Source organism: Acinonyx jubatus, chromosome B1 (assembly GCF_027475565.1).
Source record: "Acinonyx jubatus isolate Ajub_Pintada_27869175 chromosome B1, VMU_Ajub_asm_v1.0, whole genome shotgun sequence".
NCBI lineage: Eukaryota > Metazoa > Chordata > Mammalia > Carnivora > Felidae > Acinonyx > Acinonyx jubatus.
Window position 1 is genome coordinate 43,761,167 of NC_069382.1, and position 24,303 is coordinate 43,785,469.

General features: G+C 44.4%; 1 long non-coding RNA gene and 1 pseudogene across 2 annotated transcripts; both read right to left on the reverse strand.

Annotated features, from left to right (window-relative positions):
• Positions 1–7,878: 7,878 nt before the first annotated feature.
• Positions 7,879–12,564, reverse strand: LOC106978389 (uncharacterized). Of its 2 annotated transcripts, none has more exons than XR_001430787.3 (3): positions 12,253–12,564; positions 11,243–11,431; positions 7,879–9,515 (listed from the first exon to the last, which is right to left on the reverse strand). It is a non-coding gene; the product is annotated as an uncharacterized LOC106978389 (long non-coding RNA). The 2 variants fall into 2 exon arrangements; XR_001430788.3 differs by having other exon boundaries at positions 7,880–9,515; positions 12,306–12,564.
• A 5,917-nt stretch (positions 12,565–18,481) lies between these two features.
• On the reverse strand, positions 18,482–19,496 carry LOC106978413 (glyceraldehyde-3-phosphate dehydrogenase-like; annotated as a pseudogene).
• Between the last annotated feature and the right edge of the window lie 4,807 nt (positions 19,497–24,303).

Here is a 24,303-nt window from a genome sequence, read left to right on the forward strand (position 1 = left end):
AGGAATATTTACTCTGTTTGGAGAAGACAAGAGAAGAAAAAGGTAATGAGTGATTGAAAGGAAAGGAGAAAGGAGGAGGCAAGGATAGAATGGCCAGGCTCAGGGTGGAAGGTGAGCCCTTTGCCTAGGTAGTAATACACTGTCATAAAAACAACAATAACAACAAGACAACAGAACAAACAAACGAAAACCCAAACAAACCAACCCAAGCCCTTAGCTTACAGCAGTGATCACAGATAGAAACAGTGGATGCCTGACAGCTTTAAAGCCAGACCAGGCCTATTTCCCTCTCCTAGAAAGAGCCAGCAAGGGAGGAGGGACACCCTCCCTTTCAGGGTGCTGGCACAGAATGGCTTCTCTGGCTGAATCCATCCAGTTGTCTTAGGAGAGAAAATGGAAAATCATACTTAACCAGGCCAGAGGCCTAATTAAAACACTACTAGATGACTATTACGATCAGTATTTGACATTCACTTGGCTGAAGTGCTAGCCTATAGAGCCCTAAATGGGGCCCCAGTGGCCTAAAGCAGGGACAGTTTTCAAAGGAATGGCTTGCCACCTGGGAAAGAATAAGGCTCAGTGTTCATTTGCGCCGTATTTCTTGAGGGTCAGCTGTGGGCAGAGCATTGTAAAAAAGTGCGAGCGGTTGAAAAGTCCATGCAAGATGTTGGACGGGACATATGGCACACCGTCCTTGCCTGGCAGAAAAGTGGCTGATGCATGGTTAAGGAGCCTCCCTGTCTCCAGGATCCACCATTAAGATAGGATGGGGGGAAGGCGCTGGGGAATGCCCCCTGCCACTGTCAGTGCGTCAGGCTCTGGAGAAGCATTAGGTGCTACGGTTATCATTCATCCCCATTTCCAAAGAAGAGAGTGAGGCTGGAGAGGTTAGTCCCTTCCCCAAAGTCTGAGTGGCAGAGAGGTCACTTGGAATCAGGTCTCTCAGAGCCAGGTCTCTCTTGAGCTATGCACTGTGGTAGGTCAAGGCAAGTCAACCTCCCTCCGTTTCCCCATGTGTAAAATATATGAGTGGCCACCTCGGGGTCAGGAGGCCAAAAGTGGACAATGTGTGTCACGTGTTCAGTGCTTGGTACAAAGGAGAGTCCCAGGTAAAGGATGGCCGTGTACCCACTGATTCCTTGAGCAGTCCCAGCGGCTAGGCACTGGAGATTGCCCGGAAGACCCCAACTGTTCCAGAATTCGACCAAAATGAAAGTACCCCTCCCCCAGCCTCCTGTCAAACATGTCTTAAAAAAAGAAAAAACAACCACCCCCCAGAAGCCATCAAGAAAATCCTTTAGGAAGTTTTGAATATTTATGGCTTGTGTTCACTCCTTCAATTTACATAACATTCGCCACCCAGGAAAAAATGCCTGAGTCAGGTTGAGAGCTGGAGGTGGTGGATTTGTTGTGTGGGGTTAATGTGAAGTTTTCAGTCCTCGCTGAGGCGGAATTGCCTGAATGATCGCCTCTCTCTGCATAACACTCAAACCCTAATGGCAACAATATGAAATAATATCTCACTGGGTAACTATTTACTTTTTTTTTTTTTTTTTTACAAGCTGTAAGAACTCTGAGAAGTCTGCCTCATAGAGAACTTGGTTTTCCTCCCTGGCGCTTAGTATCTTTCAGCGGCTGGCAATTACTGCCTTGGCCAGGAGCCCTGATTTAGAGCACCCCACTCAGGGCACCAGGAGGCACTTCCGCCGTCTGCCCTGTCCCCAGCTTCAGACACAGCCCGGGGCCAGAGAGGGCCCGAGGGGTGAGAACAGCCAGCCTTGCCAGGAGCCCAGGCAAGTAGCTCCCTCCTCTGTGTCCTCACAGTCCTATTGTGTTCTATTATTACTCTTATCACATAGCATCTGCCCTTGTTTGTTTACCTATCCATTGTCCCCTGCGACTGTGAGTGCTTCTGAGTTGTCTGCAGCAGCCTCTTTGTATTCTTATTGCCTAGCAATAGCCTCACGGTAGCCAACACGGAGGGCCAAGCGCTGTTGCAAGCACTTTGCACGCAGTTTGTCACCTAATCCTAATCCAGAAGCACTATGCAGTCCTCTCTTATCCCGTTTCATGACAGCGGGAGGATGTGGGGGTTAAGGAACTTGCGAAGTCCAGCTGGTAAGAGGTGGGACTGAGATATGAATCTAGGCCGTCTGAAGGTCGTAAGTGCCCAGCGAATGTTTGCTGCTGAATGGATGAGAATTTTACCTATAGAGCGCCTATGTTTTACATCTCACCTCACTGGACTCACCAAAAGATTCAAGGTGGTTTTTTTTTTTTTTTTAATTTTTCTTAACGTTTTACTTATTTTTGAGACAGGGAGAGACAGAGCATGAACAGGGGAGGGTCAGAGAGAGGGAGACACAGAATCCGAAACAGGTTCCAGGCTCTGAGCTGTCAGCACAGAGCCCAACCTGGGGCTCGAACTCACAAACTGTGAGATCATGACCTGAGCCGAAGTCGGCCGCTTAACCGACTGAGCCACCCAGGCACCTCTCAAGGTGTTTTTCAAAATGTCAACCATATACACGTGTGAAAGAATCTTTTCTCAAATCTGTGTTTGTGCTCCTCATCCACCCCTCCCCCCCAACAATTTTCTGAGTTGTTTTAGGCAGGTGTTTTCATCCCTTTGGATTGATGAAGAAACAGGTTCTGAGAGTTTTATGGGGGAGGCTCGGAGTCATACAGAGAAGGCTGGCAGGGCGTGAGAAGAGGCCTCCCGGTTCTCCTATCTGGGCCCATGGCAGTGTAGATGGGGAGGTAAACTCCTTTTGATAAAAGGAGGAATTAACGACTTTTCCTCCCCCTAGAATTTCCTTTGGAGATGTGGTGGGAAGGAATGGACAAAAGGAAATGTAGGTTGAAGCTTATCTTCAAGCCCTAGTGTTTGATCCGGGTCCTTGAGCAGGGTGCTTTGAAGAAGTGGTTTCATTTATCTGCTATCAGCCCCCGGGGAGATGGGAAGGGCTGGCCTGGGAGAGCAGTGGGAGTAGGTGTGCTTTTGAAGCTCCACTCCCTTCCTCTGCCCCGCCCAGGCATCAGCCTCAGCCCTGGGCATTCACCCTTGACCACTTTGACCCTTTGGGCCTTCAGATTTCTTAGAGATTCCTCTCAAACTGCAAATACTGCTGAGAGGAATCCTATTTCAATAATCAGCCAAAGCCTCAGTTATGATCAGCAGACAGTGAGTGTACCAACCAGGGTAATAACATTTACTGAGCCCTCACCGTGTGCCAGACACTGAGCTGAGCTCCTTACAGGTAGTAACTCATTTAGGCGGGCCTGTTTTATAGGCGAGGCACTGAGGTCCAGAGAGGTGAAGTAATCTGTTTAAATTACACAGCTAGAACGTGGTAGAACCAGGATTCAAACCCAAGTAGTCGTTTCCTGAGCCAATCTATGTGCAGAACTGAGGGAGAAGGAGGCCTATAGCAGGGTGAAACTGAAAACCAGTGACTACTTACTTTCCGGAGTGCTGGTCTTCTTAAAGAGGATTTTCCTTTCATCTCTGGGAAGGAGAATCGGGTGGAGAGGAAACTGAGGCAGAGAAAGAAGTGAGGGGAACACTCATTCGATTAATCAAATTGGATTGAATTAATTCATTCAATGGCTGTTTACTAACCACTTGGTAGGCACAGGCCTGTGGTGATCCCCAGGTGGGTAAGGACCAGAGCAAGGGAAGGGAAGCATCTGTGTGCTTCTTTTGAAGATTAAAAAAAAAAAAAAGAAAAAGTCAGGAGGGCTGACCTTAAATCCTGCTTAGGACCCCATAGTTTAGTTACCCACTGTTCTTAAGTGCGTTTGCTCAGTTAAATTCAGATCCACTAACATTTACTGAGCACCAGCACTCAGTATACACCATCCTGGGAATGTTCGTGTACTTATTTAGGTATAAGGGGAGTTTGAGAGGAGAGCAAAGCCCCCAGAAAGGGAAGCAGGGACTATGCTCACCCACACGTCCTAGTGCTATGTGCGGAATTTTCCCTGACTGGAACCAATGGGCACCTCAGGCCCTCCAGAAGGTCTTGCTTGGTAAGTAGCTGACTGTGAGAATTTTGGTTGCACAGCGTCTGGTGTCACACCTGCTTCTGACCCTTCCCTGTGCTTCAGCCATGAAGGTGATGATGCTTCTACGGGCCCCCACTTCTGGAAGGTAAGCCTTTAAACGTGCCCAAAGCATGCCCCTCTCTAAGCTGGTCTCCCAGCTGGCGGATGTGCCGCTTCAAACTCATTTCAGCAAATACAATTAGAGAAAAGGGGAGAGCCGCTCAGGCAGTGGCTCAATTATCACTGGTTGTATTTGATGAAACCAAATTCCAAGATGTCAGAACAATTTCAAGGAGTGTTTATTTCCATGGCCCTCTGCCAGCCTCAGCTCAGAGAAGGAAACTTGAGAGGCGGGGTCCCCACTGAGCCCGTGGCCAGAGGTATCCAAGTATAGTGGTCCATTCAGAGTGGGGATTTACATAATGAACTCCCTTTAAAAGCGACTTAAATTATTTTTTATTTTATTGAAAAATGCATTTATTTATTTACGATGAAGCATGGCACCAAATTCCAAAGCTATGAGAATGTGCAGTGAAAATGTACCCCCCCCCCCATCTGATTTCTCTTCCCAGTGTATCAGTGCTATGAGTTTATGGTCCATCCTTCTGGAGATATTTTGTATGTATATTAGCAAATACTTGCATATTCCTTCCTTCTCTTATACACAAATGGTGACCTATTAAAAAACCGTTCCACCTTTGCTTTTTGTTTTTTAATTTTTAATGTTTATTTATTTTTGAGAGATAGAGACAGACAGAGTGTGAGCAGGGGAGGAGCAGAGAGAGAGGGAGACACAGAATCTGAAGCAGGCTCCAGCCTCCAAGCTGTCAGCACAGAGCCCGATGCAGGGCTCGAACTCACGAACCGTGAGATCATGACCTGAGCCAAAGTTAGACGCTTAACCAACTGAGCCACCCAGGTGACCCGCCTTTTTTTTTTTTTTTTTTTTAATTAATATATTTTGGAGATGGCCTCACATCTATTTATTTTTTAGTTTCCTGGCATTGTTACATGGATGTGCCACAGTTTATGTGACTGGTCCCCTACTGGTGAACATGTGAATGGATTCTGGTCTTGCTGCTGTCGTGAATTACCGTGTATACAATATATATCACTTTCCATGTGTGCTAATATAACTATAGTGCAGAATTCCTAGGAGTAGAGTTGCTACATGCATTGAAACCAAGCTCCCTCTAAGAAGGCTCGGAGGTCAGACTTGTAGTGAATTAGAAGTTCAGCTGAGGCAAGAAAATGTGGGGGACACTCCCCCGACCTTCTGCTTACATTCATTTGGAGAACTTGAAAGGCTTGTTTCCATCTTTGGATTTAAGAAAACGTGCATGCTTCTTGTGACTCTGCCTTCTCCTTTTCCCACCTGCTCCCTCACTTAGTAGGAGAAAAAGGGGGAGCAGGATATTCAAGTCCGGCCTAAAAGAGTCCAAGGCATTGACCAATACGTCTTTTAATACAGCAAACTTTCCAGTAAGTGAGCCCTACTAAGAGCTCTGTATCGTCTAGACCTTTCTTGTTTATGCTCACTGAAAAGCAAAGGTCTGTGTCCAAGACAATACATGAAATGGTTTTGGTAACATCAGTAAAGATTTATCTCCAGTCCCAACCATGAATTTCCAGAATGAGCCCCGTGACGCGTCGGAGGAAATTGAATCATGAAATCAATCACTGTTAGTCAAGTGCTCACCAAGGCAGATAGGTAATCTTCATTTTATTCTTATTTTTTGTTTGTGTCTCTGAATAGGTATTACCTGCCAAATTCAAAGGTACAGAAGGGCATGTATATGTGATTTCTCAACAAGGGGTGCAGCTTTTCATTGCAAAGGCTCACAGAGTGAGCCCTAGTCTGGTCTCCTCACTTCCTGTCTTGGGCCTGGGCTCCTTTGGGTGGCTGAGTCAAAGCTCACTTTTTGTTAGTAACCTTGACCGTATGGCCATGGTGGCAATAGGAAGAACCATCGGGACCAGACCATTGATAAGCTCTTAAAATCCGGATACATTTACATTTCGGGATGTCTAAAGTAGAATTCTAACATCTCTCTGTTTTTGTTAATGTTTATTGATTTTTGAGAGGGGGGGGCCAGTGAGAGAGAGGACAGAGAGAGGGGGTGTCAGAGGACCTGCGGTGGGCTCCGTGCAGACAGCACAGAGCCCCATGTGGGGCTTGAACTCACAAACTGTGAGATCATGGCCTGAGTTGAAGTTGGATGCTTAATGGACTGAGCCACCCAGGAGCCCCTAGAATTCTAACATCTTGAAGAACTTCCCTCAGGCATCCCAAGGCAGCTCTTCCAGATCTCCCAGGGCCTGTCATTTATAGGTTCAACACAACCCCTTTCCTCCAGGCTGTCTTTGTTTTTCTCATTAATTTCCATAAACAAACAAACAAACAAACACATTATTAAACAAAACCCAAATCAACAAACCAACCCAAACAGCCAAACCCAGAAAAAAACAACCATAGTTCAAAACGATGAGCAGACTGTGTCCTTTTCCTTTTTTGTTCCTTCGCTCCTGTTCTGCGTCAGGCTTGAAGGGGCTCTCGGAGGTCCCTCCCCTCTCTCGAAGCTGGGTGAATTTTTCACCACTGCAGTCAAAATGCATAATGACAATCTTATTTATGACAGGAGACATGTTTTAAAACAGTTGTTTTAAAACAACTGACAGAGCTGCAAGATGGGAAACGACAAGAAAGTGCGATTTTTTTGGAGGGGGTGGGCCGGAGGGGATAGGATGCTGGCAAAGGAGAACAGGAGTTTCCTTCCTCAAAGCTGGAACTCATCCTTTATTTCTGGAGCAAGTCAAGAAAAAGCATCAGGAAGAAAACTAGGGTGGGGACATTGCCTCACGACAGTGCTTGGAGGCCGGGATAGTTGGGCTGGGGTTTGCCCTTGACCTGCTCCTCAAAAGACATTATGCTGTATGTGAGTGTGCACTGTGGGGACCAGGAGAGAGGTGAGCCCTGCTCCCCATCCCTCCCCTCTCCCTGTATGATGTCTCCCGCCAACTCAACAGGTGTCTGTGAGACCCCGAGACCTCCAGCCTTGACATGATGACTCGTGGTCCAGGCAGAGAATGCAAGTTGGACACCCTAAAAATGTCGACAGAACAGTATTGTCTGTTTTGCAGATGGCTCTTTCTCCTGTGGCTTTAGGGAAGAGAAATAACATGTTCTACACCTGTGTTTTGGGAGAAATCTCTTTCCTACGGCTGACGTGGGAAATTGTGATCCCCCTCTCTTCAAGTCTGGAGGGAGAATCACAGGAGATGAAACCTTACCAGGGTTGATCTGATCCTCCAGGAGAGGAGAAACAGAGAGCAAAAATGAAGGGTAAAGAAGGGAAAAATTTATCCTAACTCTGATGAGAAAGAAGCTACCGTCCTCACTGTAAGAGTGAGTTTTAAGAAAGTCTCTGTAAGGGTGCCTGGGTGGCTCAGTTGGTTGGGCGTCCGACTTCGGCTCAGGTCACGATCTCACAGTTTGTGAGTTCGAGCCCCAGGTTGGGCTCTGTGCTGACAGCTCAGAGTCTGGAGTCTGCTTTGGATTCTGTGTCTCCCTCTCTCTGCCCCTCCCCTGCTCATGCTCTCTCTCTCTCCCTGTCAAAAATGAGTAAACATTAAAAAAAAAAAAATTAAAAAAAAAGAAAGTCTCTGGAGCTGACGACAGGACCCAGGGTATGGAAAAGAATTGAAGTACTCCCAGCATATATTTTTAGAAAACTTTTTTTTTTTTTTTTTTTTTTTTTTTTTAGTTTGAGGCCTATGTGTGACTGGAAGCATTGATCAGAAGCAGCTCATTGTGCTGAAGAATCTGACGATTTCTCTCCTTGGTTTCTGGACATGATCATGTTGACATGGGATCTACTGTATTAATTCAACCAGCTTGTCTCTTTTTAGAATGGCAGTGATATAGCCCAGGTCTGCAGGACCCTGCACCCAGGAACCTGCTTATACCCAGTGGCAGGGCTGGGCTCCCCTTTGGCCCCTCCGCTCAGACCTGGGCAGGGTGCATAGTTAAGACATTTGGTCAACTTCTTCCTTGGGGACACGAACGCAGGCTGTCTAAAAACACACCCACCACCTCAACCACTGTGCAAACAAAGCAGGATATTGGTTTCTTCAACTCCAATGTGTTTTGCCAAATAAGAGAGTGTTAATACCCCTTCCTCCCCCACTCTGCATGAATTGGATTACTTAAAGCATCTTTTCAGAGACGTCAGCAGTTTAACAGAGGCAATAAGTCAGCGCTGCCCTTGTGTTTTATTTTTCTGCCAGTATTTAGTTAATTAAAGAATGCAAATTAAAACACCTTAATTTATATAATATCAATACCAACGCCTTAAAACATTTGGCATAACTGCTCTGGCACGTCCCTTACATAAACTCTTCAGAGCAGTGCTAATAAAAATGAAAAAGGTTGTAAATCAAATTTAATTTATTCATCTTCTGTTTGGTACAAAAGCATATGCCAAAATCAAGTTATTTATGAGCACATCACAATAACAGGCATTTCTGTTGGTTGCAAATGACAAAAAAGGTTTTTTCCAAGGGATGTGTGTTTTAATTGTCTCTAGGTGCAGCTGTTTTCTGGGCTCTGATCTCTAAAATTTATAACTTTACAACCCTATCTTCAAAATAAAAAAAGCAGAGATTGCCACCTCCGCTCGAAAAGTCACCTGCACCCATCCGTATGGAGAGAGACATATACGCCATCCGTCCAATGGAGTATGGATCTTCAGGTGAGATAAAAGGTTGGTGATTTATATCCGATTTCTTAAATATTCCATTAAGAGGATTATCTCACAGGAGGCTCAGATACAGCAGCGTCGGAAAGGATTTGGTGTGCGGCTGCTTTCTTGGAAGCCTTGCAGATGAACTACATGTATGTGAATGAACAGCCGACTGCCCATTTTCATCTCTCCCCTGCTTTGTTGCTATATTCCTTCTTTGTCTGGTGGATCTGAGCGTAGAATACATTTTTATTCAGTCTTGGAGGAAGAACAGTAGGCTTCATTCAGGGGTACTGAGGGATGGCATGTTCTCACTGCTTCCCGTGGCAAAGCTCTCTGTGCAATCGCCCTTCTCAAACTCCCTTCCTCACCCAGCTTGCAGCCCCTCTCTGGTCTCAGGTCATGTGGGAGGGTTGAGAGAGGTTTTGGAAAGACCCCTTCCACCCTGATCCCTTCCCGAAAAACCTACGCGAATTCACAAAATACAACTCTCTGGCCAGCCCGTGGCTTCCCTACTTTTTTTTGGGAGGCAAAAACCCAGGACAATACTGTGCCCTGTTCTGTTGGTTATCTTTTAACATGAACATTACAAGCTTGGCGGAAGAGGTAGAAAACTGGGGTTCCTCACTTGGTGAAGCGATGGGCAGAAGTGGCAAGTGGAATCCTTCTGTGATCTTGACAGCCATGGGTCCTCGGCTGCCTCGGTTGTGGGGAGACCGCAAAACCCTAAACAAAATACATCTTGGTGGATCCCTTTCTGATGTTAAAACAGTGATACTCACCTTTTACACTGCTTTAGTTTGGAGCTAATGGGATGCTCTCCTTTGCCTCAGACTCATTGCAATAGTGAGCTAGAAACTTAACACTTGTTCAGGAGGATACTTCTTTTGGGGGGTAGGTACCAAGGAGAGCCAGAGAAGGTCCTAGAAGAGTTCGCTACCTCCAGCCCCCAGAGAAGGTCCTAGAAGAGTTCGCTATCTCCAGCCCCCATAACCTCTCAAGCTCCTCTCTACCTCTTTACTCTATAGCGTCTCACTGGGTTATGGGAAAAAAACTGAGTCTGGGGTGACAGATAAGTCAGCTTGAGGGGCAAGCCGAGTTCTGCACTGTGTCGGGACACCTAGCATCAGAGTCTCTCAGCGGTAGCATCAGAGCACTGCGGGTGTGGATACTCAGGGTGTCCACATATATACATCCCCATGTGCGACCGTGGGCATATTCTCTCTCACTTTTTCTTGCGATGCGTCATCTTTAAAAGCGAATTTTGACCTTTCTATTTATTTATACCCCTCCTACCTCCATAAGAGATTCGAGGTTGCTTTACCATTCAAATAGCAGATACAGTAAAACCCGGAGCCATTAACAGAAAAGTAACAAGATCAGAGCCAAGTACAAGGGAGGAGGGGGAGGAAGAAGCAGAGTTATTATACCAGAGGGGGAAGAAACTTAGATTAAGGAAAGCTAATGCAATTGAGAACAAAACCCAGCTCCTAACTCCCTGGTAGCTTGGTGGGCGACTGCCAGCTATTGTAATAACTGTAGATTATTGCACCTCAAAGGCAGGTTTAAATGCCTGCTGAGGGTTCACTGGCCCCAAGAGCCTTCATCTCTCCAAATCTCTGTTTCCTCATCTGTGAAGTGAGGATTAACTCACTCATCATGGGGCTTTTGTGAGAAAGCAGTTCAACAACAGTGACAGTAGCTGTCACGTAGATAGCATGGATTGTATGTAGTTACTCTCCTGTTTTATGCAGACATTTTAAACATTTTTTTTTATCATCTCTGACACTGCTAAAAAAGCACTGTGTCACAGACTGTGTCGCAGCCTTTCCTTCTTTCTTTGTGGGATCTAAAATCATGGCGCACTGTAGGTGAGAGGAGATAGGTTGTTAACTCATTCAGTCCTCACGTAACTTTATGAGGTGGGTGCTGTTTTTGTCCCGTTTTACAGATGAGGAAACTGAGGCATACCACATTTAAATGACTCCTCCAAAGGCTATATAGCTGGCAAGCAGTGGAGCTGGGAATGTGATCCTAGGCCCTCTGACTTCACCCCTATGCTACACTGCCTTTCAACGACCGTCCCAGCAACACTCATTTCCACGAAATTTCAGTGTTGGGCCCTGGGGATGTCAGATGAAAAGATATGCCCTTGCCCTAAAGGATTGGACTCCAGTGAGGAGACCGACAGGTAAACAAAACCACATCTTGAGGTTTTAAGTGCATCAGTGGAAACACATCCAAGGCACAGAGGGAGAGAAGGGACAGATGATTAGCTTCTATGAAGCCTCTGTCCTAGTGCTCAGCCCTGTGGTAGAAACTCCCCCTCCAGCAGGTCAGGAGAAGCACATGTTTTCTTGGCTTTGAGAGGAGTCTGTTGAGTGGACCTTCAAATGGTAGGCAGGGGACAACTTCAGTGAACATGTCCTAATAGCTGAGAACGGGTGCCTCACCTGTGGCCGATTCACAATGGACAGTGGAGAGCTGGGGGCAGCAGATTTTAAGGGAGCATCAGGCTCTCAGGAAGATTGGGAGGTGGCTTTTGGGGCAGAGAGAGAGGGAGAGGTTTGGCCTCGGGAAGCTAGGCTGGAGGTCCTGTCCTTGGACACCCAAAGCAGGAGAGTGGAGAGCCAGGGAAGGGCCTGCAGAGAGAAAACAAGGAGGAAACAGGGATTAACCACCTGTTTGGTGTAAGAAAATGCAGCTTCAAAAGGAACGGGGCAATAGTCTCTGGGATGCAGTGAGGTTCCTGGAAGGAAGGAAGGAGCTGACTTGGAGCGAGAAAACTTGAATTTGAGACTTGATTTTGCCTCTTGGGAGCATGTTATCCTTTGAATCTCAATTTTATCATCTGTCTAAATGGGCATAAGGACAACATACTTATTACCTCACACAGTTAAAAGACCAATTAAGATAATATATGTGAAAGTGCTTTCCAAACTAAATAATGCTATGCAAATGTGAGTTATTATTGTTGTCTTTCTAGCCAGGTGCTTGCTCTCTCATTTCCTTCCTGGCTGCATGAGCTGGGACATGTTACTACAGGGGAAAAAGAGAAAAACACAGGGGATGGGCCTAGCCCGCCGTCTGGGGCAGTCACTACTAACCTCGGCTTGACTTAGAGCTTGAAGCTCCTCCAGGCAGGGGTCTCACCCCTCCTCTCCCCAACCTAGTGAGGAAGCTTGGAGGCCCCCACCCCTTAAGAGTTCCGGGACTTTGCCCTGTGGGGGGAGGTGGGTTCCTAGCCTTCACAACTCTTTGCTCCCCATTCCCTGCACCCCAGCCAGGCCAGCAGCAGGTGCCCAGAGAGCTTTGGGCTTGTCTTCCTCCCCGCCTAAGTCAAGTTCAGCAGCCAGTCAATCAGAACTTAACCCAAAGCAAACAAACCCCAAATCCATTTTGACAGAACTTCCCTGATAAAGGATATTTCCTATTACTTCGAACAGAATAAAGCCTATATTACGGAAGCCTCTTCTAGACCGTCTAGACGAGGACGGGATACAAGTCCCGCTGGACCTTAGTCGCGGAGGTCTGTGCCCCTGCCTCTTGAAGGAGGCCAGGTCCAAGGGTGCCCCGATCTGAAGGCCTCGCAGCTTGCAGCCCGGCAGGAGCAGGGTGGCTGTCCAGGGGCAGGGAGGGGACTGGTGTGCACAGGCCACTCCAGGGACAGCAGAAGCCGACTCCAGCTTTTCGGGTCCTTCTCGAGAGGGAGAAGGAAGGAGGAAGTGGGAGGAGAAAGGGGAGGGGTGGGAGGAGGCGGGAAGGGTGATGCGAGCTGGGGTTTGGGAAGGGAGAGGAAGTGAGGGGAGGGAAGGGGAGGAGGAAGAGGAGGGAAAGGAGGAGGGGATAGGAGGAGGGGGAGGAGGCGGTGGGGGGAGAAGGAGGAGGAGCGGGAGTGGAAGGAGGAGAGGGAGGAGGGGGGAGGAGGAGGAGGAGGAGGAGGAGGGAGGAGGAGGGAGGAGGAGGGAGGAGGAGGGAGGAGGAGGAGGAGGGAGGAAGCGGGCGCGCGAGGAGCCGTGAGCACCGAGCGGCCGCCGGAGGGAGGCCGGGGGTGCCCAGCCCGCGCCCTGGCCGAGCGCGCACCCGCCCCGCGCGCACCCGCCGCTCCCGGCCGTCGCCCTTCCGCGAGCCGCGCCGCCCTCCAGCAGGGCCTGCCCCCACTGGCAGCAGACAAAAGGCCATTTCTGAGTTACACAGAAAATGTGTTACTTTGCCAGAGGGCCGGGTAGAGGCCGCCGGGCCGGATCGTGGGCCGCGCGGAGCGTCGGCAGAGGGGGGCTGTCAGTCACCGCGCACCCTCCGTGAAAGGGGCCCCTTGTCAACTTCCCCTGCCTTTGAAGTGACTGGGATGGAGGTGCTCAATTAAAAGCCCATCAGTCTGTAAGTAAATCAACGCCTATCAGGCTTGTCACATCAAACAAACGATTATTACCCCAGCCCGCCCACCCCATTAATCTGGCTGTTCCTTCTTGACGGCTCAGGGTCAGGGCACCGTAAATCCTGTACTGGATTGCAGCCACCTGGATCGGGATGAAAGCCCTGGCGCGGCCGGCGGGGCGCACCCAGGCCTTTCCACCGTGGCCCCCGGAGCGCGGACGGGGCGGCGCCGCGGGACCCGCGCCCGACGGACGCACAAAGACCTAGAGGCAGACAGCAGCCCAAGGAGACAGAGCCTGAGAAAATAGGCCGAGATGGAGATCACTGGAAGAAGAGGCCCAAAGTGGTGGAGACAGGTGCCATGAAAACTCACCCAGAGTGTTAAGAACGGATAGATGCTTCTAGAAGACAAGGAGGTGTCTGGATGATATTTCTCAGACGCTGGGGTTTCAGTCTCAGAGTCAGAGAGCGAGGGCGGTTTAGGCTGCAGTCTCCGCAGCTCCCCGCCTGTTCCCACTGTCTGCCCCCAAATGTCACTTAGCCAAGGGAATGGTGTGGGGTGGACACAGAAGCTCGGGGCTTTGCTAAGTCAGCCTTGTATGGGACATCAAAATAGGTGATGTCCAGAACTCGGTCTTCTGCAATATAAGGATATGAACAGACAAGTTGGACCAGAGTGTCAGGTTCTGATAGTTCTGCTGAGCAAATCCCTAAGAAACACTTGGTCCCGGCGCCTTTCTCCTAGGTTCTGGGGGTGGTTTTGTGGATTCTTCCTGCTCCTGAGAGCAAGCTCTGGCTTTACCCCCACTGCAGACCAGAAAGAAAGGCAGGGTAGGGAGCAGAGGAGACAAGACAGCTGTATTTTGGGCTGGAAGGAGGAGCTGAGTGGGGAACAAGGTCCAGCTAACAGCCGGAAGAGAAGAACAAGGCCTGCTTTTCAAGGGAGGAAAGAACAGTCTTTCCTCAAATGGCTGTTCAGAGCTGCCCCAAGGCATAGCTTCCCCTGACTTGTGATGTTGCATGTGTAAAAAGGGCCCTCACATGCTTTCCCCAGCGATAGAATAATACACCAAAGGAATCAAGAGATGGATGTGGAGCAGGAGCGAGGGCAGAGGGAACTTCCTCCCAGACCCTATGGTGGAGCTTGATGCCCAGGCTCCCGGACTTCTTAACTAGACAAAGAAAGAAAATTCTAAAGAATGAAGCCGGACCTCTATCTTACACCATACACAAAGGTCAACTCAAAATGGATTAAAGACCTAAATGTAAACCTTAAAACCTGAAACCTTAAAACTCCTTAAGAAAACATAGGGAGTAAGCTCCATGACTCTGGTCTCGGTGATGATTTTTTGGATTTGACACCGAAAGCAAAGGGAATAAAAGCTAAAATAAGCAAGTAGGACTCCATCAAACTAAAAAGCTTCTGCACAGTAAAGGGAACCGCCAGTGAAATGAAAGGGCAACCTGTGGAATGGGAGAAGATATTTGCAAATCATGTAAGGGGTTAGTATTCAAGATATATAAAGAATTCATACAACTCAATCACAGAACCTCCCCCCTCCCCGCAACAAGCAGAACAAAACCACCACCACCAATAAAAACCTCTAAACAATCCAATTAAAACATTGGCAGAGGAACCGAATGGATATTTTTTACAAAGACAAACAAATGACCAACAGGTACATGAAAAGATGTTCAACATCACTGATCATTAGGGAAATGCAAACCAAAACCACAAGGAAGAGATACTACCTCACGCTTATTAGAATGGCTGGCATCAACAAGACAAGAGATAACGTGTTAGGAAGGATGTGGAGAAAAGGGAAGCCTTGTGCACTGTTGGGAGGGTATCAATTTGTGCAGCCACTATGGGAAACACTGTGGAGGTTCCTCAAAAATTAAAAATTGAGCTACCAGATGATCAAGCAATTCCACTTCTGGGTATGGATGCAAAAGAAAAACAACAACAGGATCTCCAAAAAACCCAAAAAATCTGCATTCTCATATTCATTGCGGCCTTATTCACAGTAGCCAAGATGTGGAAACCAGTGACCGTCAATGGATGAATGGATGAAGAAGATGTGGTGTATATATGTACAATGGAATATGATTGAGCCACAAGAAAGAAGGAGGTCCTGCCATTTGGGACAGCATGGATAGACCTTGAGGGCATTATACTAAATGAAATAAATCAGAGAAGACAAATAATGTTTCATAACCATGTATAGGTGGAATCTAAAAAAGGTTGAGTTCCTAAAACAGAATGGTGGTAACCAGGTGCTGGGGAGCTGGGGGAATTGGGGAGACGTTGGTCAAAGAGTATAAACTTCAGGTTATAAGATGGACACGTTTCAAGGATCACATTTATAGCACATTAAAATGCCGTTAGTTAACTGTTGTTACTACAGTTAATTAAAATGCTGTATCGTATATTTGAACTTTGCTACGAGCGTGATCTTAAATGGTCTCCCCACAAAAAATATATGGCAGTTATGTGATAAGATGGAGGGGTTAGCTCACACTATGGTGGTAAATGTTGCATTTTGCAGTATATGTCTATCACCTTAAACTTATACAATGTGGTATGCTAATTATATCTCAATCAAGCTGGAAGACAAACCCAATTCTCAAAGATACTCAAGGCATTTACAAGCCTTCCCCGAGCCTGCCTGATAAGAACTGCCCACTGCACTTCCTGAAGACAGGCCACCTCCATCACTGCACGTGGTTGGGCCTGTGTGCCAGGTTTGCTCTCAGGTCAGCTACCCATCACTGTGTTGTAAACTCATTCATTCCATCACCAAGACCCAGAAGTGCAGCAGTATATTCCTTATTCCTCTGAGCTGATAGACATGTCGACCTACCCGGAGTGTCAGTGAGACCTTTCCCAGAGATGGGGAATGGTATACAGATACTTTACAATGTGGGAGAAGCGTCTGTCCTTCATACTTTCATCCATTCAATCAAAATTTGGTGTTTAGTATTTGCCAATTTACAGGTATTTAGTATTTAGAGTTTACAGGTTCCTCTCTAAGCCCTGGGGACACAGCAGTGAATATGATGGACAAGGTCAAGAGATACATAGAAGCTTTAACAAGGAACTGGGGTGTTTGAACTAATCTTTATTTATATGTTATGTATACACGTATTACACAGATTTTTGCTAAGCACCTACTATGTCTAAGTAGCACGCACCACAAGGAGGCGAGGAAGAATCAGAAACAAATCCTATCCTCCCAGAGGAGAGGTGAGGCACACATCTTGAATAAATTGGATGCATTGTTTAAAGTGGAAGGTGCCATAAGCCAGGAAAGGACAGGAGAGAATTCAGAAAGGAAAGATAATTTATCCAGGTTACCTCTTTCTTAGTGGAGGTCTGGAATTAAGAAACACGTTAACTGTTCAATGATGGCAACTTTAAAATCTATTCTGTAATGTAGCACAGTGCGGGCTTAATGTTTATTGTTATTGTTATTGGCTTTAATGACATTGTAATTCATTGTCTTTGTAATTATGGACACATCACAACACCCCTCCCGATGAGGCAGGTGTTATAGAACTCTGGAACTCCATTTCAGGTCTTGTCGGGAGTTGGGTATGGTTGAGAACTTCCAGAAATCAGAGACGGGCGCTTCTTACAAGAGGCAGAGCAGTGCAGAGGTTAAAGGAATAGGCTCTGAAACCTGAGGGCAGTTCAAAACCAGCCTTCACATGCTGGCCTTCCGGCCTGCCTGCTGTGAGGCCATGGGCAAAGCACTTGAACTCCCTGTGTGTGTTTCCCCAACTGTTACATTGGGGTGATAACAGTACCGGCTTCACAGGGTTATGTGACAATTAGATGCATACAAAGCATTCACAACAGTGCCCAACTGAGAGTATATATTCTCAGTAATGCCTGCCATTCTTATTGCTCTACCTCATACAAGGTGATCTCTTGAAGGTACAACCAGCACAATGCTAGGAGGACACTTGTTATATTAATGCATTGTCTTTCTGTATTTAAGTATCACTGAAAGTCATTTATATTAATTTCACTTTAGAAAATCTGAGTTCAGGGGCACCTGGGTGGCTCAGTCAGTTAAGCATCCAGCCTTGGCTCAGGTCATGATCTCATGGTTCATGGGTTTGAGCCCGCGTCGGGCTCTGTGCTGACAGCTCAGAGCCTGGAGCCTGCTTCGGATTCTGTCTCTCCCCCTCTCTGCCCCTCCCCTGCTCACACTCTGTCTGTCTGTCTCTCTCTCTCAAAAATAAACATTAAGAAATAATAAAAAAAAAAAAAAAGAAAATCTTCTGAGTTCAGCACATGAATTTAGGATATTTGTGGAGTGCCTGTGTGGCTCAGTCTGTTAAGCGTTCGACTTCAGCTCAGGTCATGATCTTACGGTTCATGAGTTCAAGCCCCACATAGAGCTCTCTGCTGTCCATGAGGATCCCACTTAGGATCCTCTGCCCCTCCCCCACTTTCTCTCAAAAAATAAATAAACATTTAGGAAAAAAAAGTAAAGTATTTGAATAATTTGTTTTTACTAAAATGATTTTTATTCATATCTAATGTAATATTTGATACAAAAGAGTATTTGTGTACATCATGAATGTAAACTTAGAGTGTCTGTGTACTTCTTTCCTATCCCACCCCATGACCTCTCCTTCAAAGTGGCCACTATCCTGAATTTTGTGTTTGTTATCCCTTTGTTTTTTAAAAAAACTAAAAAAATTAAAGTATAATATAAATCATAGTAAAACACACAAATCTTAAGTGTATAGCTTGACTGATTTTTACAAAGCATACACTTGTGTAACCACACCTAGATCAAGATATGGCACTCTAGATATGGTATTCTAGAAGCTTCCCTCATTGTCCCTTCCCAGTCAATTCTTTCCCCAGTCCCATTGCAAAGTAACTACTGTTCTGACTTCCATCACTATAGATTAGTTTTGGAATTATTAAGTATGTATTCCTGTGTCTGCTTTCTTTTAGTCAGCATTATATTTGTAAGGTTCATCCATGATGTTATATGCCTTGGTGGTTCATTTTGTTTTCATGGTTGAGTAGTATCCCATTGTATGAATAAAACACACAATTTATTCATTCATTCTATGTGGTTTTTTTCTTTTGGCTTGGTATTTTATTGATAGTACATGACGAGGTAGGGCTCCCCAAGCCCCTCCCATTCTTCAGGGGGTCTGGGATGGAAACTGTGTAGAGGTCGGGAGACTCTCACTGTGTTGGGGGATGAGTTGGGGCAAGGACTCCCCAGAAGCTGAGGGCCTCTCTCTTCTCTTGCTCTTGCTAGGGATGGTGGTCGAGGGGGCTCTTACTCCTTGGAGGCCATGTGGATCACAAGGCACACCACCTGGTTGCCATAGCCAAATTCATTGTCATACCAGGAAATAAGCTTGACCAAGTAAAGTGTTCATTGAGGGCAATTCCAACCCCAGCATTGAAGGTGGAAGAGTGGATGTCACTGTTAAAGTCTCAGGAGACAACTTGGTCCTCAGTGTAGCTCAGAATGCCCTTGAGGTGGCCCTTTCATGCCTGCTTCACTGTCTTGATATCATCATATTTGGCAGCTCTTTCCAGGTGGCAGGTCAAATCCATGACTGACAAGTTGAAGGTGGAGACATGAAAAGCCATGCCAGTGAGTTTCCCATTCAGCTCAAGGGTGACCTCACCTATAGCCTTGGTGGTGCCAGTAGAAGCAGGGATGATGTTCTTGGAAGCCCCTTGGCAATCACATCACAGCTTCCCAGAGAAGCCATCCATGGTCTTCTGGGTAGAAGTAATGGCATGGACTGTGGTCATGAGTCCTTCCAAGATGCCAAATTTGTCCTGGATGACCTTGGCCAGAGGGGCCAAGCAGTTGGTGGTGCAGGAGGCATTGCTGACAATCTTGAGGGATTGTCATGGTTCACACCCATCACAAACATGGGGGCATCATAAGAAAGAACAGAGATGATGATGATCCTCTTGGCCCCACCCTTTGAGTGAGCCCCAGCCTTCTCCATGGTGGTGAAGACCTCAGTGGACTCCACAAGATACTTAGCACCAGTATTACCCCATTTGATGTTGGACGAATCTCACTCCTGGAAGATGGAGATGGGATTTCCATTGATGACAAGTTTCCTGTTCTCAGCTTTGACTGTGCTGTTGAATTTGCCATGGGTGGAATCATATCGGAACATGTAGACCATGTAGTTGAAGTCAATGAAGGGGTCATTGATGATGACAATAACCACTTTGCCAGAGTTAAAAGCAGCCCCGGTGAGCAGGTGCCCAATATGGCCAAATCTGTTTACTCCAACCTTCCCCATCATGTCTCGGGGATGTGGCTGGTAATGAACCAGAAGTGGCTGTCTGTTGAACAGGGAGGAGCAGAGAGTCCATTCATTCTACTGTTAACGGACATTTGTGTTGGGTGTAGTAGGAGTGTAATTGTTATGTCTTAGGTTATGTACGTGTTATAATAAATACTTCCAAAGAATTTTCCAAAATGTCTGTACCAATCTACATATCCACCAGCAGTGTGTGAAAATTCTAGTTCCTCCATATCCTTGCCAACACTTGGTATTGTCAGTTAAAAAAGTTTTTTTAGTCACTATGGTGGATGTAGTGGGTTGTTTCTCTTTATATCTATTTTAGTTGTGTCCAATAATTTTTGATGTTATTTTTATTGTCATACAGTTAAAAATATTTTTTAATGTCCATATGTATTGCAAATATCTGATACTGTTCTGTGACATGACTTTTCTCTTTATTAATGGTATTAATGGTATTTGTTGCTGTTGCTGGCTAAAAGCTTGATATTTTAAGGTAGGTTTCTGTTTTTACATTGACATATGGGTTAATTAGAAAAGTATATTCCTTAATTTTTAACATCTAGGGATTTCCTAGTTATCTTTCTATTTTGGATCTCTTGTTCAATTTCAGTGTTATCAGAGAATAGATTCTGAATATGTCAAACCTTTAAAATATACTCAAAGACATATGTTAAAATCTCCAACTATATTCGTAGATCTGTATTTTTCTCCCTTATTTCTGTCAGTTTTTTCTTTATACATTTTGAAGCTATGTTATTATGTGTGCACAGATTTAATATTGCTATATTTTTCTGTTGAACCAATTGCTTTATCATTAGCGAATGTAATATAACTGCTTGCTTTAAAGTAAACTTTGTCTGATACTTGTCTAGGTACACCATTGTTCTTTTGAATAATCTCTACTTGTATATTGTTTTCCATCCATCCTTTTAGTTTCAAATTTTTCCACTTATCTGTTGCCATAAAAAAGCACCCCAAAACAGTGGCACAAATCAACAACTCAGAGGTTTTACGTGTCAGGAGTTTGAACAGAGCTTAGCAGAGATGACTTATCTTTGCTTCACAATGTCTGGAATTGTGGTTGGAAAGACTTGAATGGTTGGGGGCTAGAATCATCTGGAGATTTTTTTCACACACATGTCTGGTTCTTGGACCAGGGTAACTGGTGACTGAGCTCAGCTAGGACTGTTGCTAGAGTGATTGCCCATGTCCTTTCTATGTAGCTTGGGCTTTCTTACAGCATGGAAGCCTTAGGGTAGTCATACTTCTTACAAAGAGGCTCAGAGCTCCACGAGTGAGTGCTTCTTCAAGCAGGGTATAAGTTGCATAGCCTTTATGACTTAGCCTTAAAAATCACATAGTGTTACTTCTGTCATGCTCTATTGATTGAAAGAGTCATAAACCTGTCCAGATTGGGAAGGGGAGTTAAACCACTACCTCTTAATGAGGAGAATCAAAGGATTTGTGGCCATGTTTTGAACAGGCCACATAGCTTTTCTTTCTGTATCTTTATGGTTAAGATGTATTACTTGCAAGTACTACACAGGAATATCTCATTACATTACTCTTTACTTTAGTGCACTTTGCAGATATTGCATTTTTTACAGATTGAAAGTTCATGGCAACCTGTGATGAGCAAGCCTAAAAGCAACATTTTTTTCCAACAACATTTGCTCACTTCATGTTTTGTGTCACATTTTGGCAATTCTCACAATATTTTAAACTTTATCATTATCATTAAACTTTATCATACAAAGTTTATCATGTAAACTTTATCATATACCATTATATTTGTTGATTTGTGACCACTGAAAGCTCAGATGATGGGTAACATTTTTGCAATAAAGTATTTTTTTAATGTTTATTTATTTTTGAGAGAGAGACAGAGCATGAATGGGGGAGGGGCAGAGAGAGAGAGGAAGACCACAGAATCCAAAGCAAACTCTAGGCTCTGCACTGTCAGTGCCCGATGTGGGGCTCGAACTCATGAACTGTGAGATCATGAGCTGAGCTAGAGTCAGATGCTTAACCGACTGAGCCACCCAGGTGCCCCAACAATAAAGTGTTTTTTAAATCAAGATATGTACATTGGTTTTTTTAGACAATGTCATTGCATACTTAATACACTATAGTACAGTGTAGACATAACTTTTATATGTACTGGGAAACCCAAAAATCCATCTGATTTTTTTTTTCTTTGCGATATTTGTATTATTGCATTGGTCTGGAACCAAACCCTCAATATCTCTGAGGTATGCCTATAACATATAGGTGGATTTTATTTATTTTTATCCAGTCTCAGAATCCTTGTCTTTTAACTGGAGAATTTGGTCCATTTATATTTAAAGTAATTGCTGATAGTAAGGTTTCAACCTATCTTCTTACTATTTACTTTGTATTTGTTCCATGTGTTTTTTGTTAATTTTGTTCTCCTTTTTTTTCTCTTTGGATGAATCAGGCAATTAAAAAAATTATTGCATTTCCCTACTCTATTAGTTTGTTATTTGTACATTCTTTTATTATTCTTTATTATTCAGACATTGCATCATGTATAATTGTTTTGTTATAACCTACCTTAAATGAGTACTTCTTTCACCTGGACAATGTAAGAACCTTATAACACTGTAACTCCATTTACTCCTCCCCAGTCTTTTGTGCTATTGTTAATATATATTTAATTCTCTATATAGTTTGTACTCCACAGAATATTAGTATTATTGTTTTATACAATATACAATGAACTTAGATTTATCCGTAAATTTTAGAAAAGGTGCTGTTCTCCTTTCTTGCATTACTGCGTTTCCATCTGGAAGTATTTATCTTCTGCCTGAAAAAATCCTTTTAGTGTTTCTTTTAATGCAGATATGCTAATGGTAAATTCTCTGAGTTTTTGTCTAAAAATGTCTTTATTATGTCTTACATGTGAAGGATATTTTCACTGAGTATAGAATTTTAGGCTAGCAATTACTTTCTTTCAGCACTTTAAACATTTCCTTTAACTATCTTATGGTTTCCATTTTTTCTATTGCTTAGTTGTCAGTTTTATTTTTATCCTTTTGAAAAAAAATGTGGTTTTTTTTTTCTCCCTTTGTGGCTACTTTTAAGATTTTTCTCTTTGGCTTTGGTTTTTAGCAGTTTTCCTGTGATTATGTAAATGCGGTCTTCCTTGTATTAATCTTATTTGGGGTTTGTAGAAATTCTTTATTCTGTGGCTTGATGTCTTTCATCATTTTTTTGAAAAATTTCAGCCAGCATTTCTTTGAAAATTGCTTTTATCCCATTATTTCTCTCCTCTGCATCTGGGATTCCAGTGACAAATATGCTGGATGTATTTACCATGTCTCTAGACCTCTTATGCTCCCCCCTTGTCCCTCATTTTTCATTCTTTTCCCTCTGTGCTTTATTATCCTCTCTTTAGCTATATCTAATCTACTTTTGAACCCCTCTGTTAATTCTTGATTTCAATAATTTTATTGTTTTAGTTCTAGGATTTCCGTTTGACTTTTCCCTTAACAGATTGCAGGTCTTTGGTAAAATTTTCTATCTTTTCCTTAATTTCTTGAACATATTAAAAATAGTTATTTTAAATTTGCTATTCAATAACTAATTAATCTACATCACTATTTTTTCTATCATTTGCTTTTTTTTTCCCCCTTTGGATTTTGAGTCACTTGATCTTGTTTCTTGGCATACCTGGTAATTTTGTTTCTAAGATTCATCCATGTTGTTGGAAGTAGCTGTAATTCATCCATTTTTACTAATTTATAATATTGCAGTGTGAATTGACCACAGTTTATTTCTCCTTTGTCTTATTGATGGTCATGTGGTTAGTAGAATAATTTAAAAAATCGCTCTTTTGAAGATTCTTGAAACCATTTAAAATAATTAATTCTGCAGTTACTTTGAGTCTAGAAAGCAAGCCAGTACAATGTGTTTGGACCACATTGGCAGTGCACCATTTCAATGATGAAAGTACTAGAATGTGCCATGAATATGATTTTTCTATTATGGCCTTACTCTGTATCCCCAAAGAAGTCCATTAACATTTCAGAACTATTTGTTTGCAGTTGTTTTGGCTATGTGGGTGGGTAACTGGCTTTAAAATGGGAACACAGGGGCACCTGGATGGCTGAGTTGGTTGAGTGGCTGACTGTGGCTCAGGTCATGATCTCCTGGTTTATGGGTTCAAGCCCTGTGATGTGCTTTGTGCTGACAGCATAGAGCCTGCTTTGGACTCTCTGTCTCCCCTCCTCTGCCTCTCCCCCCATGTGTGTGGTCTCTCTTAAAGATAAACATTAGAAATTTTTTTAAAAAACTGGAACACAAAAATCAAGAGCTGGACTGGATCAGCTCATTCTTTGTGGAGCAAAATGGAAGGAGCACAATAAGACCAGATTTATTTATCATTCTCTTGAAGGAGCCATGAATGGAATTGGAATAAAAACTCACAAAGCTGGAGCCTATTCATGTTTCCAGTCTCATGGGAAACAGTTCCAACTCTAAAACACATGTACATCGTCTGAAGTCCTTGAGATAATTATTCAAAGTGTCTGGATGCCCCTGGGTGTTTTGTTGGAGCATGGGCATCTATAGTGGAAGCAATGTGGGGAAGTGGAAAGAATGCAAACTACATTCAGACTGACTTCGGTTTGAATCCTGGCTTTGATGCCTACTAGATTTTTACAAAAAGTGACTTCATTTAACCTCTCTATCTTCAATATTCTCATCTGTAAGATGGACATGCCAGTACCTTCCTAACTGGATTCTAGTGAGGATTACATGCCAATTGTATTAAAGATGCCTAGTATCATGCCTGGAA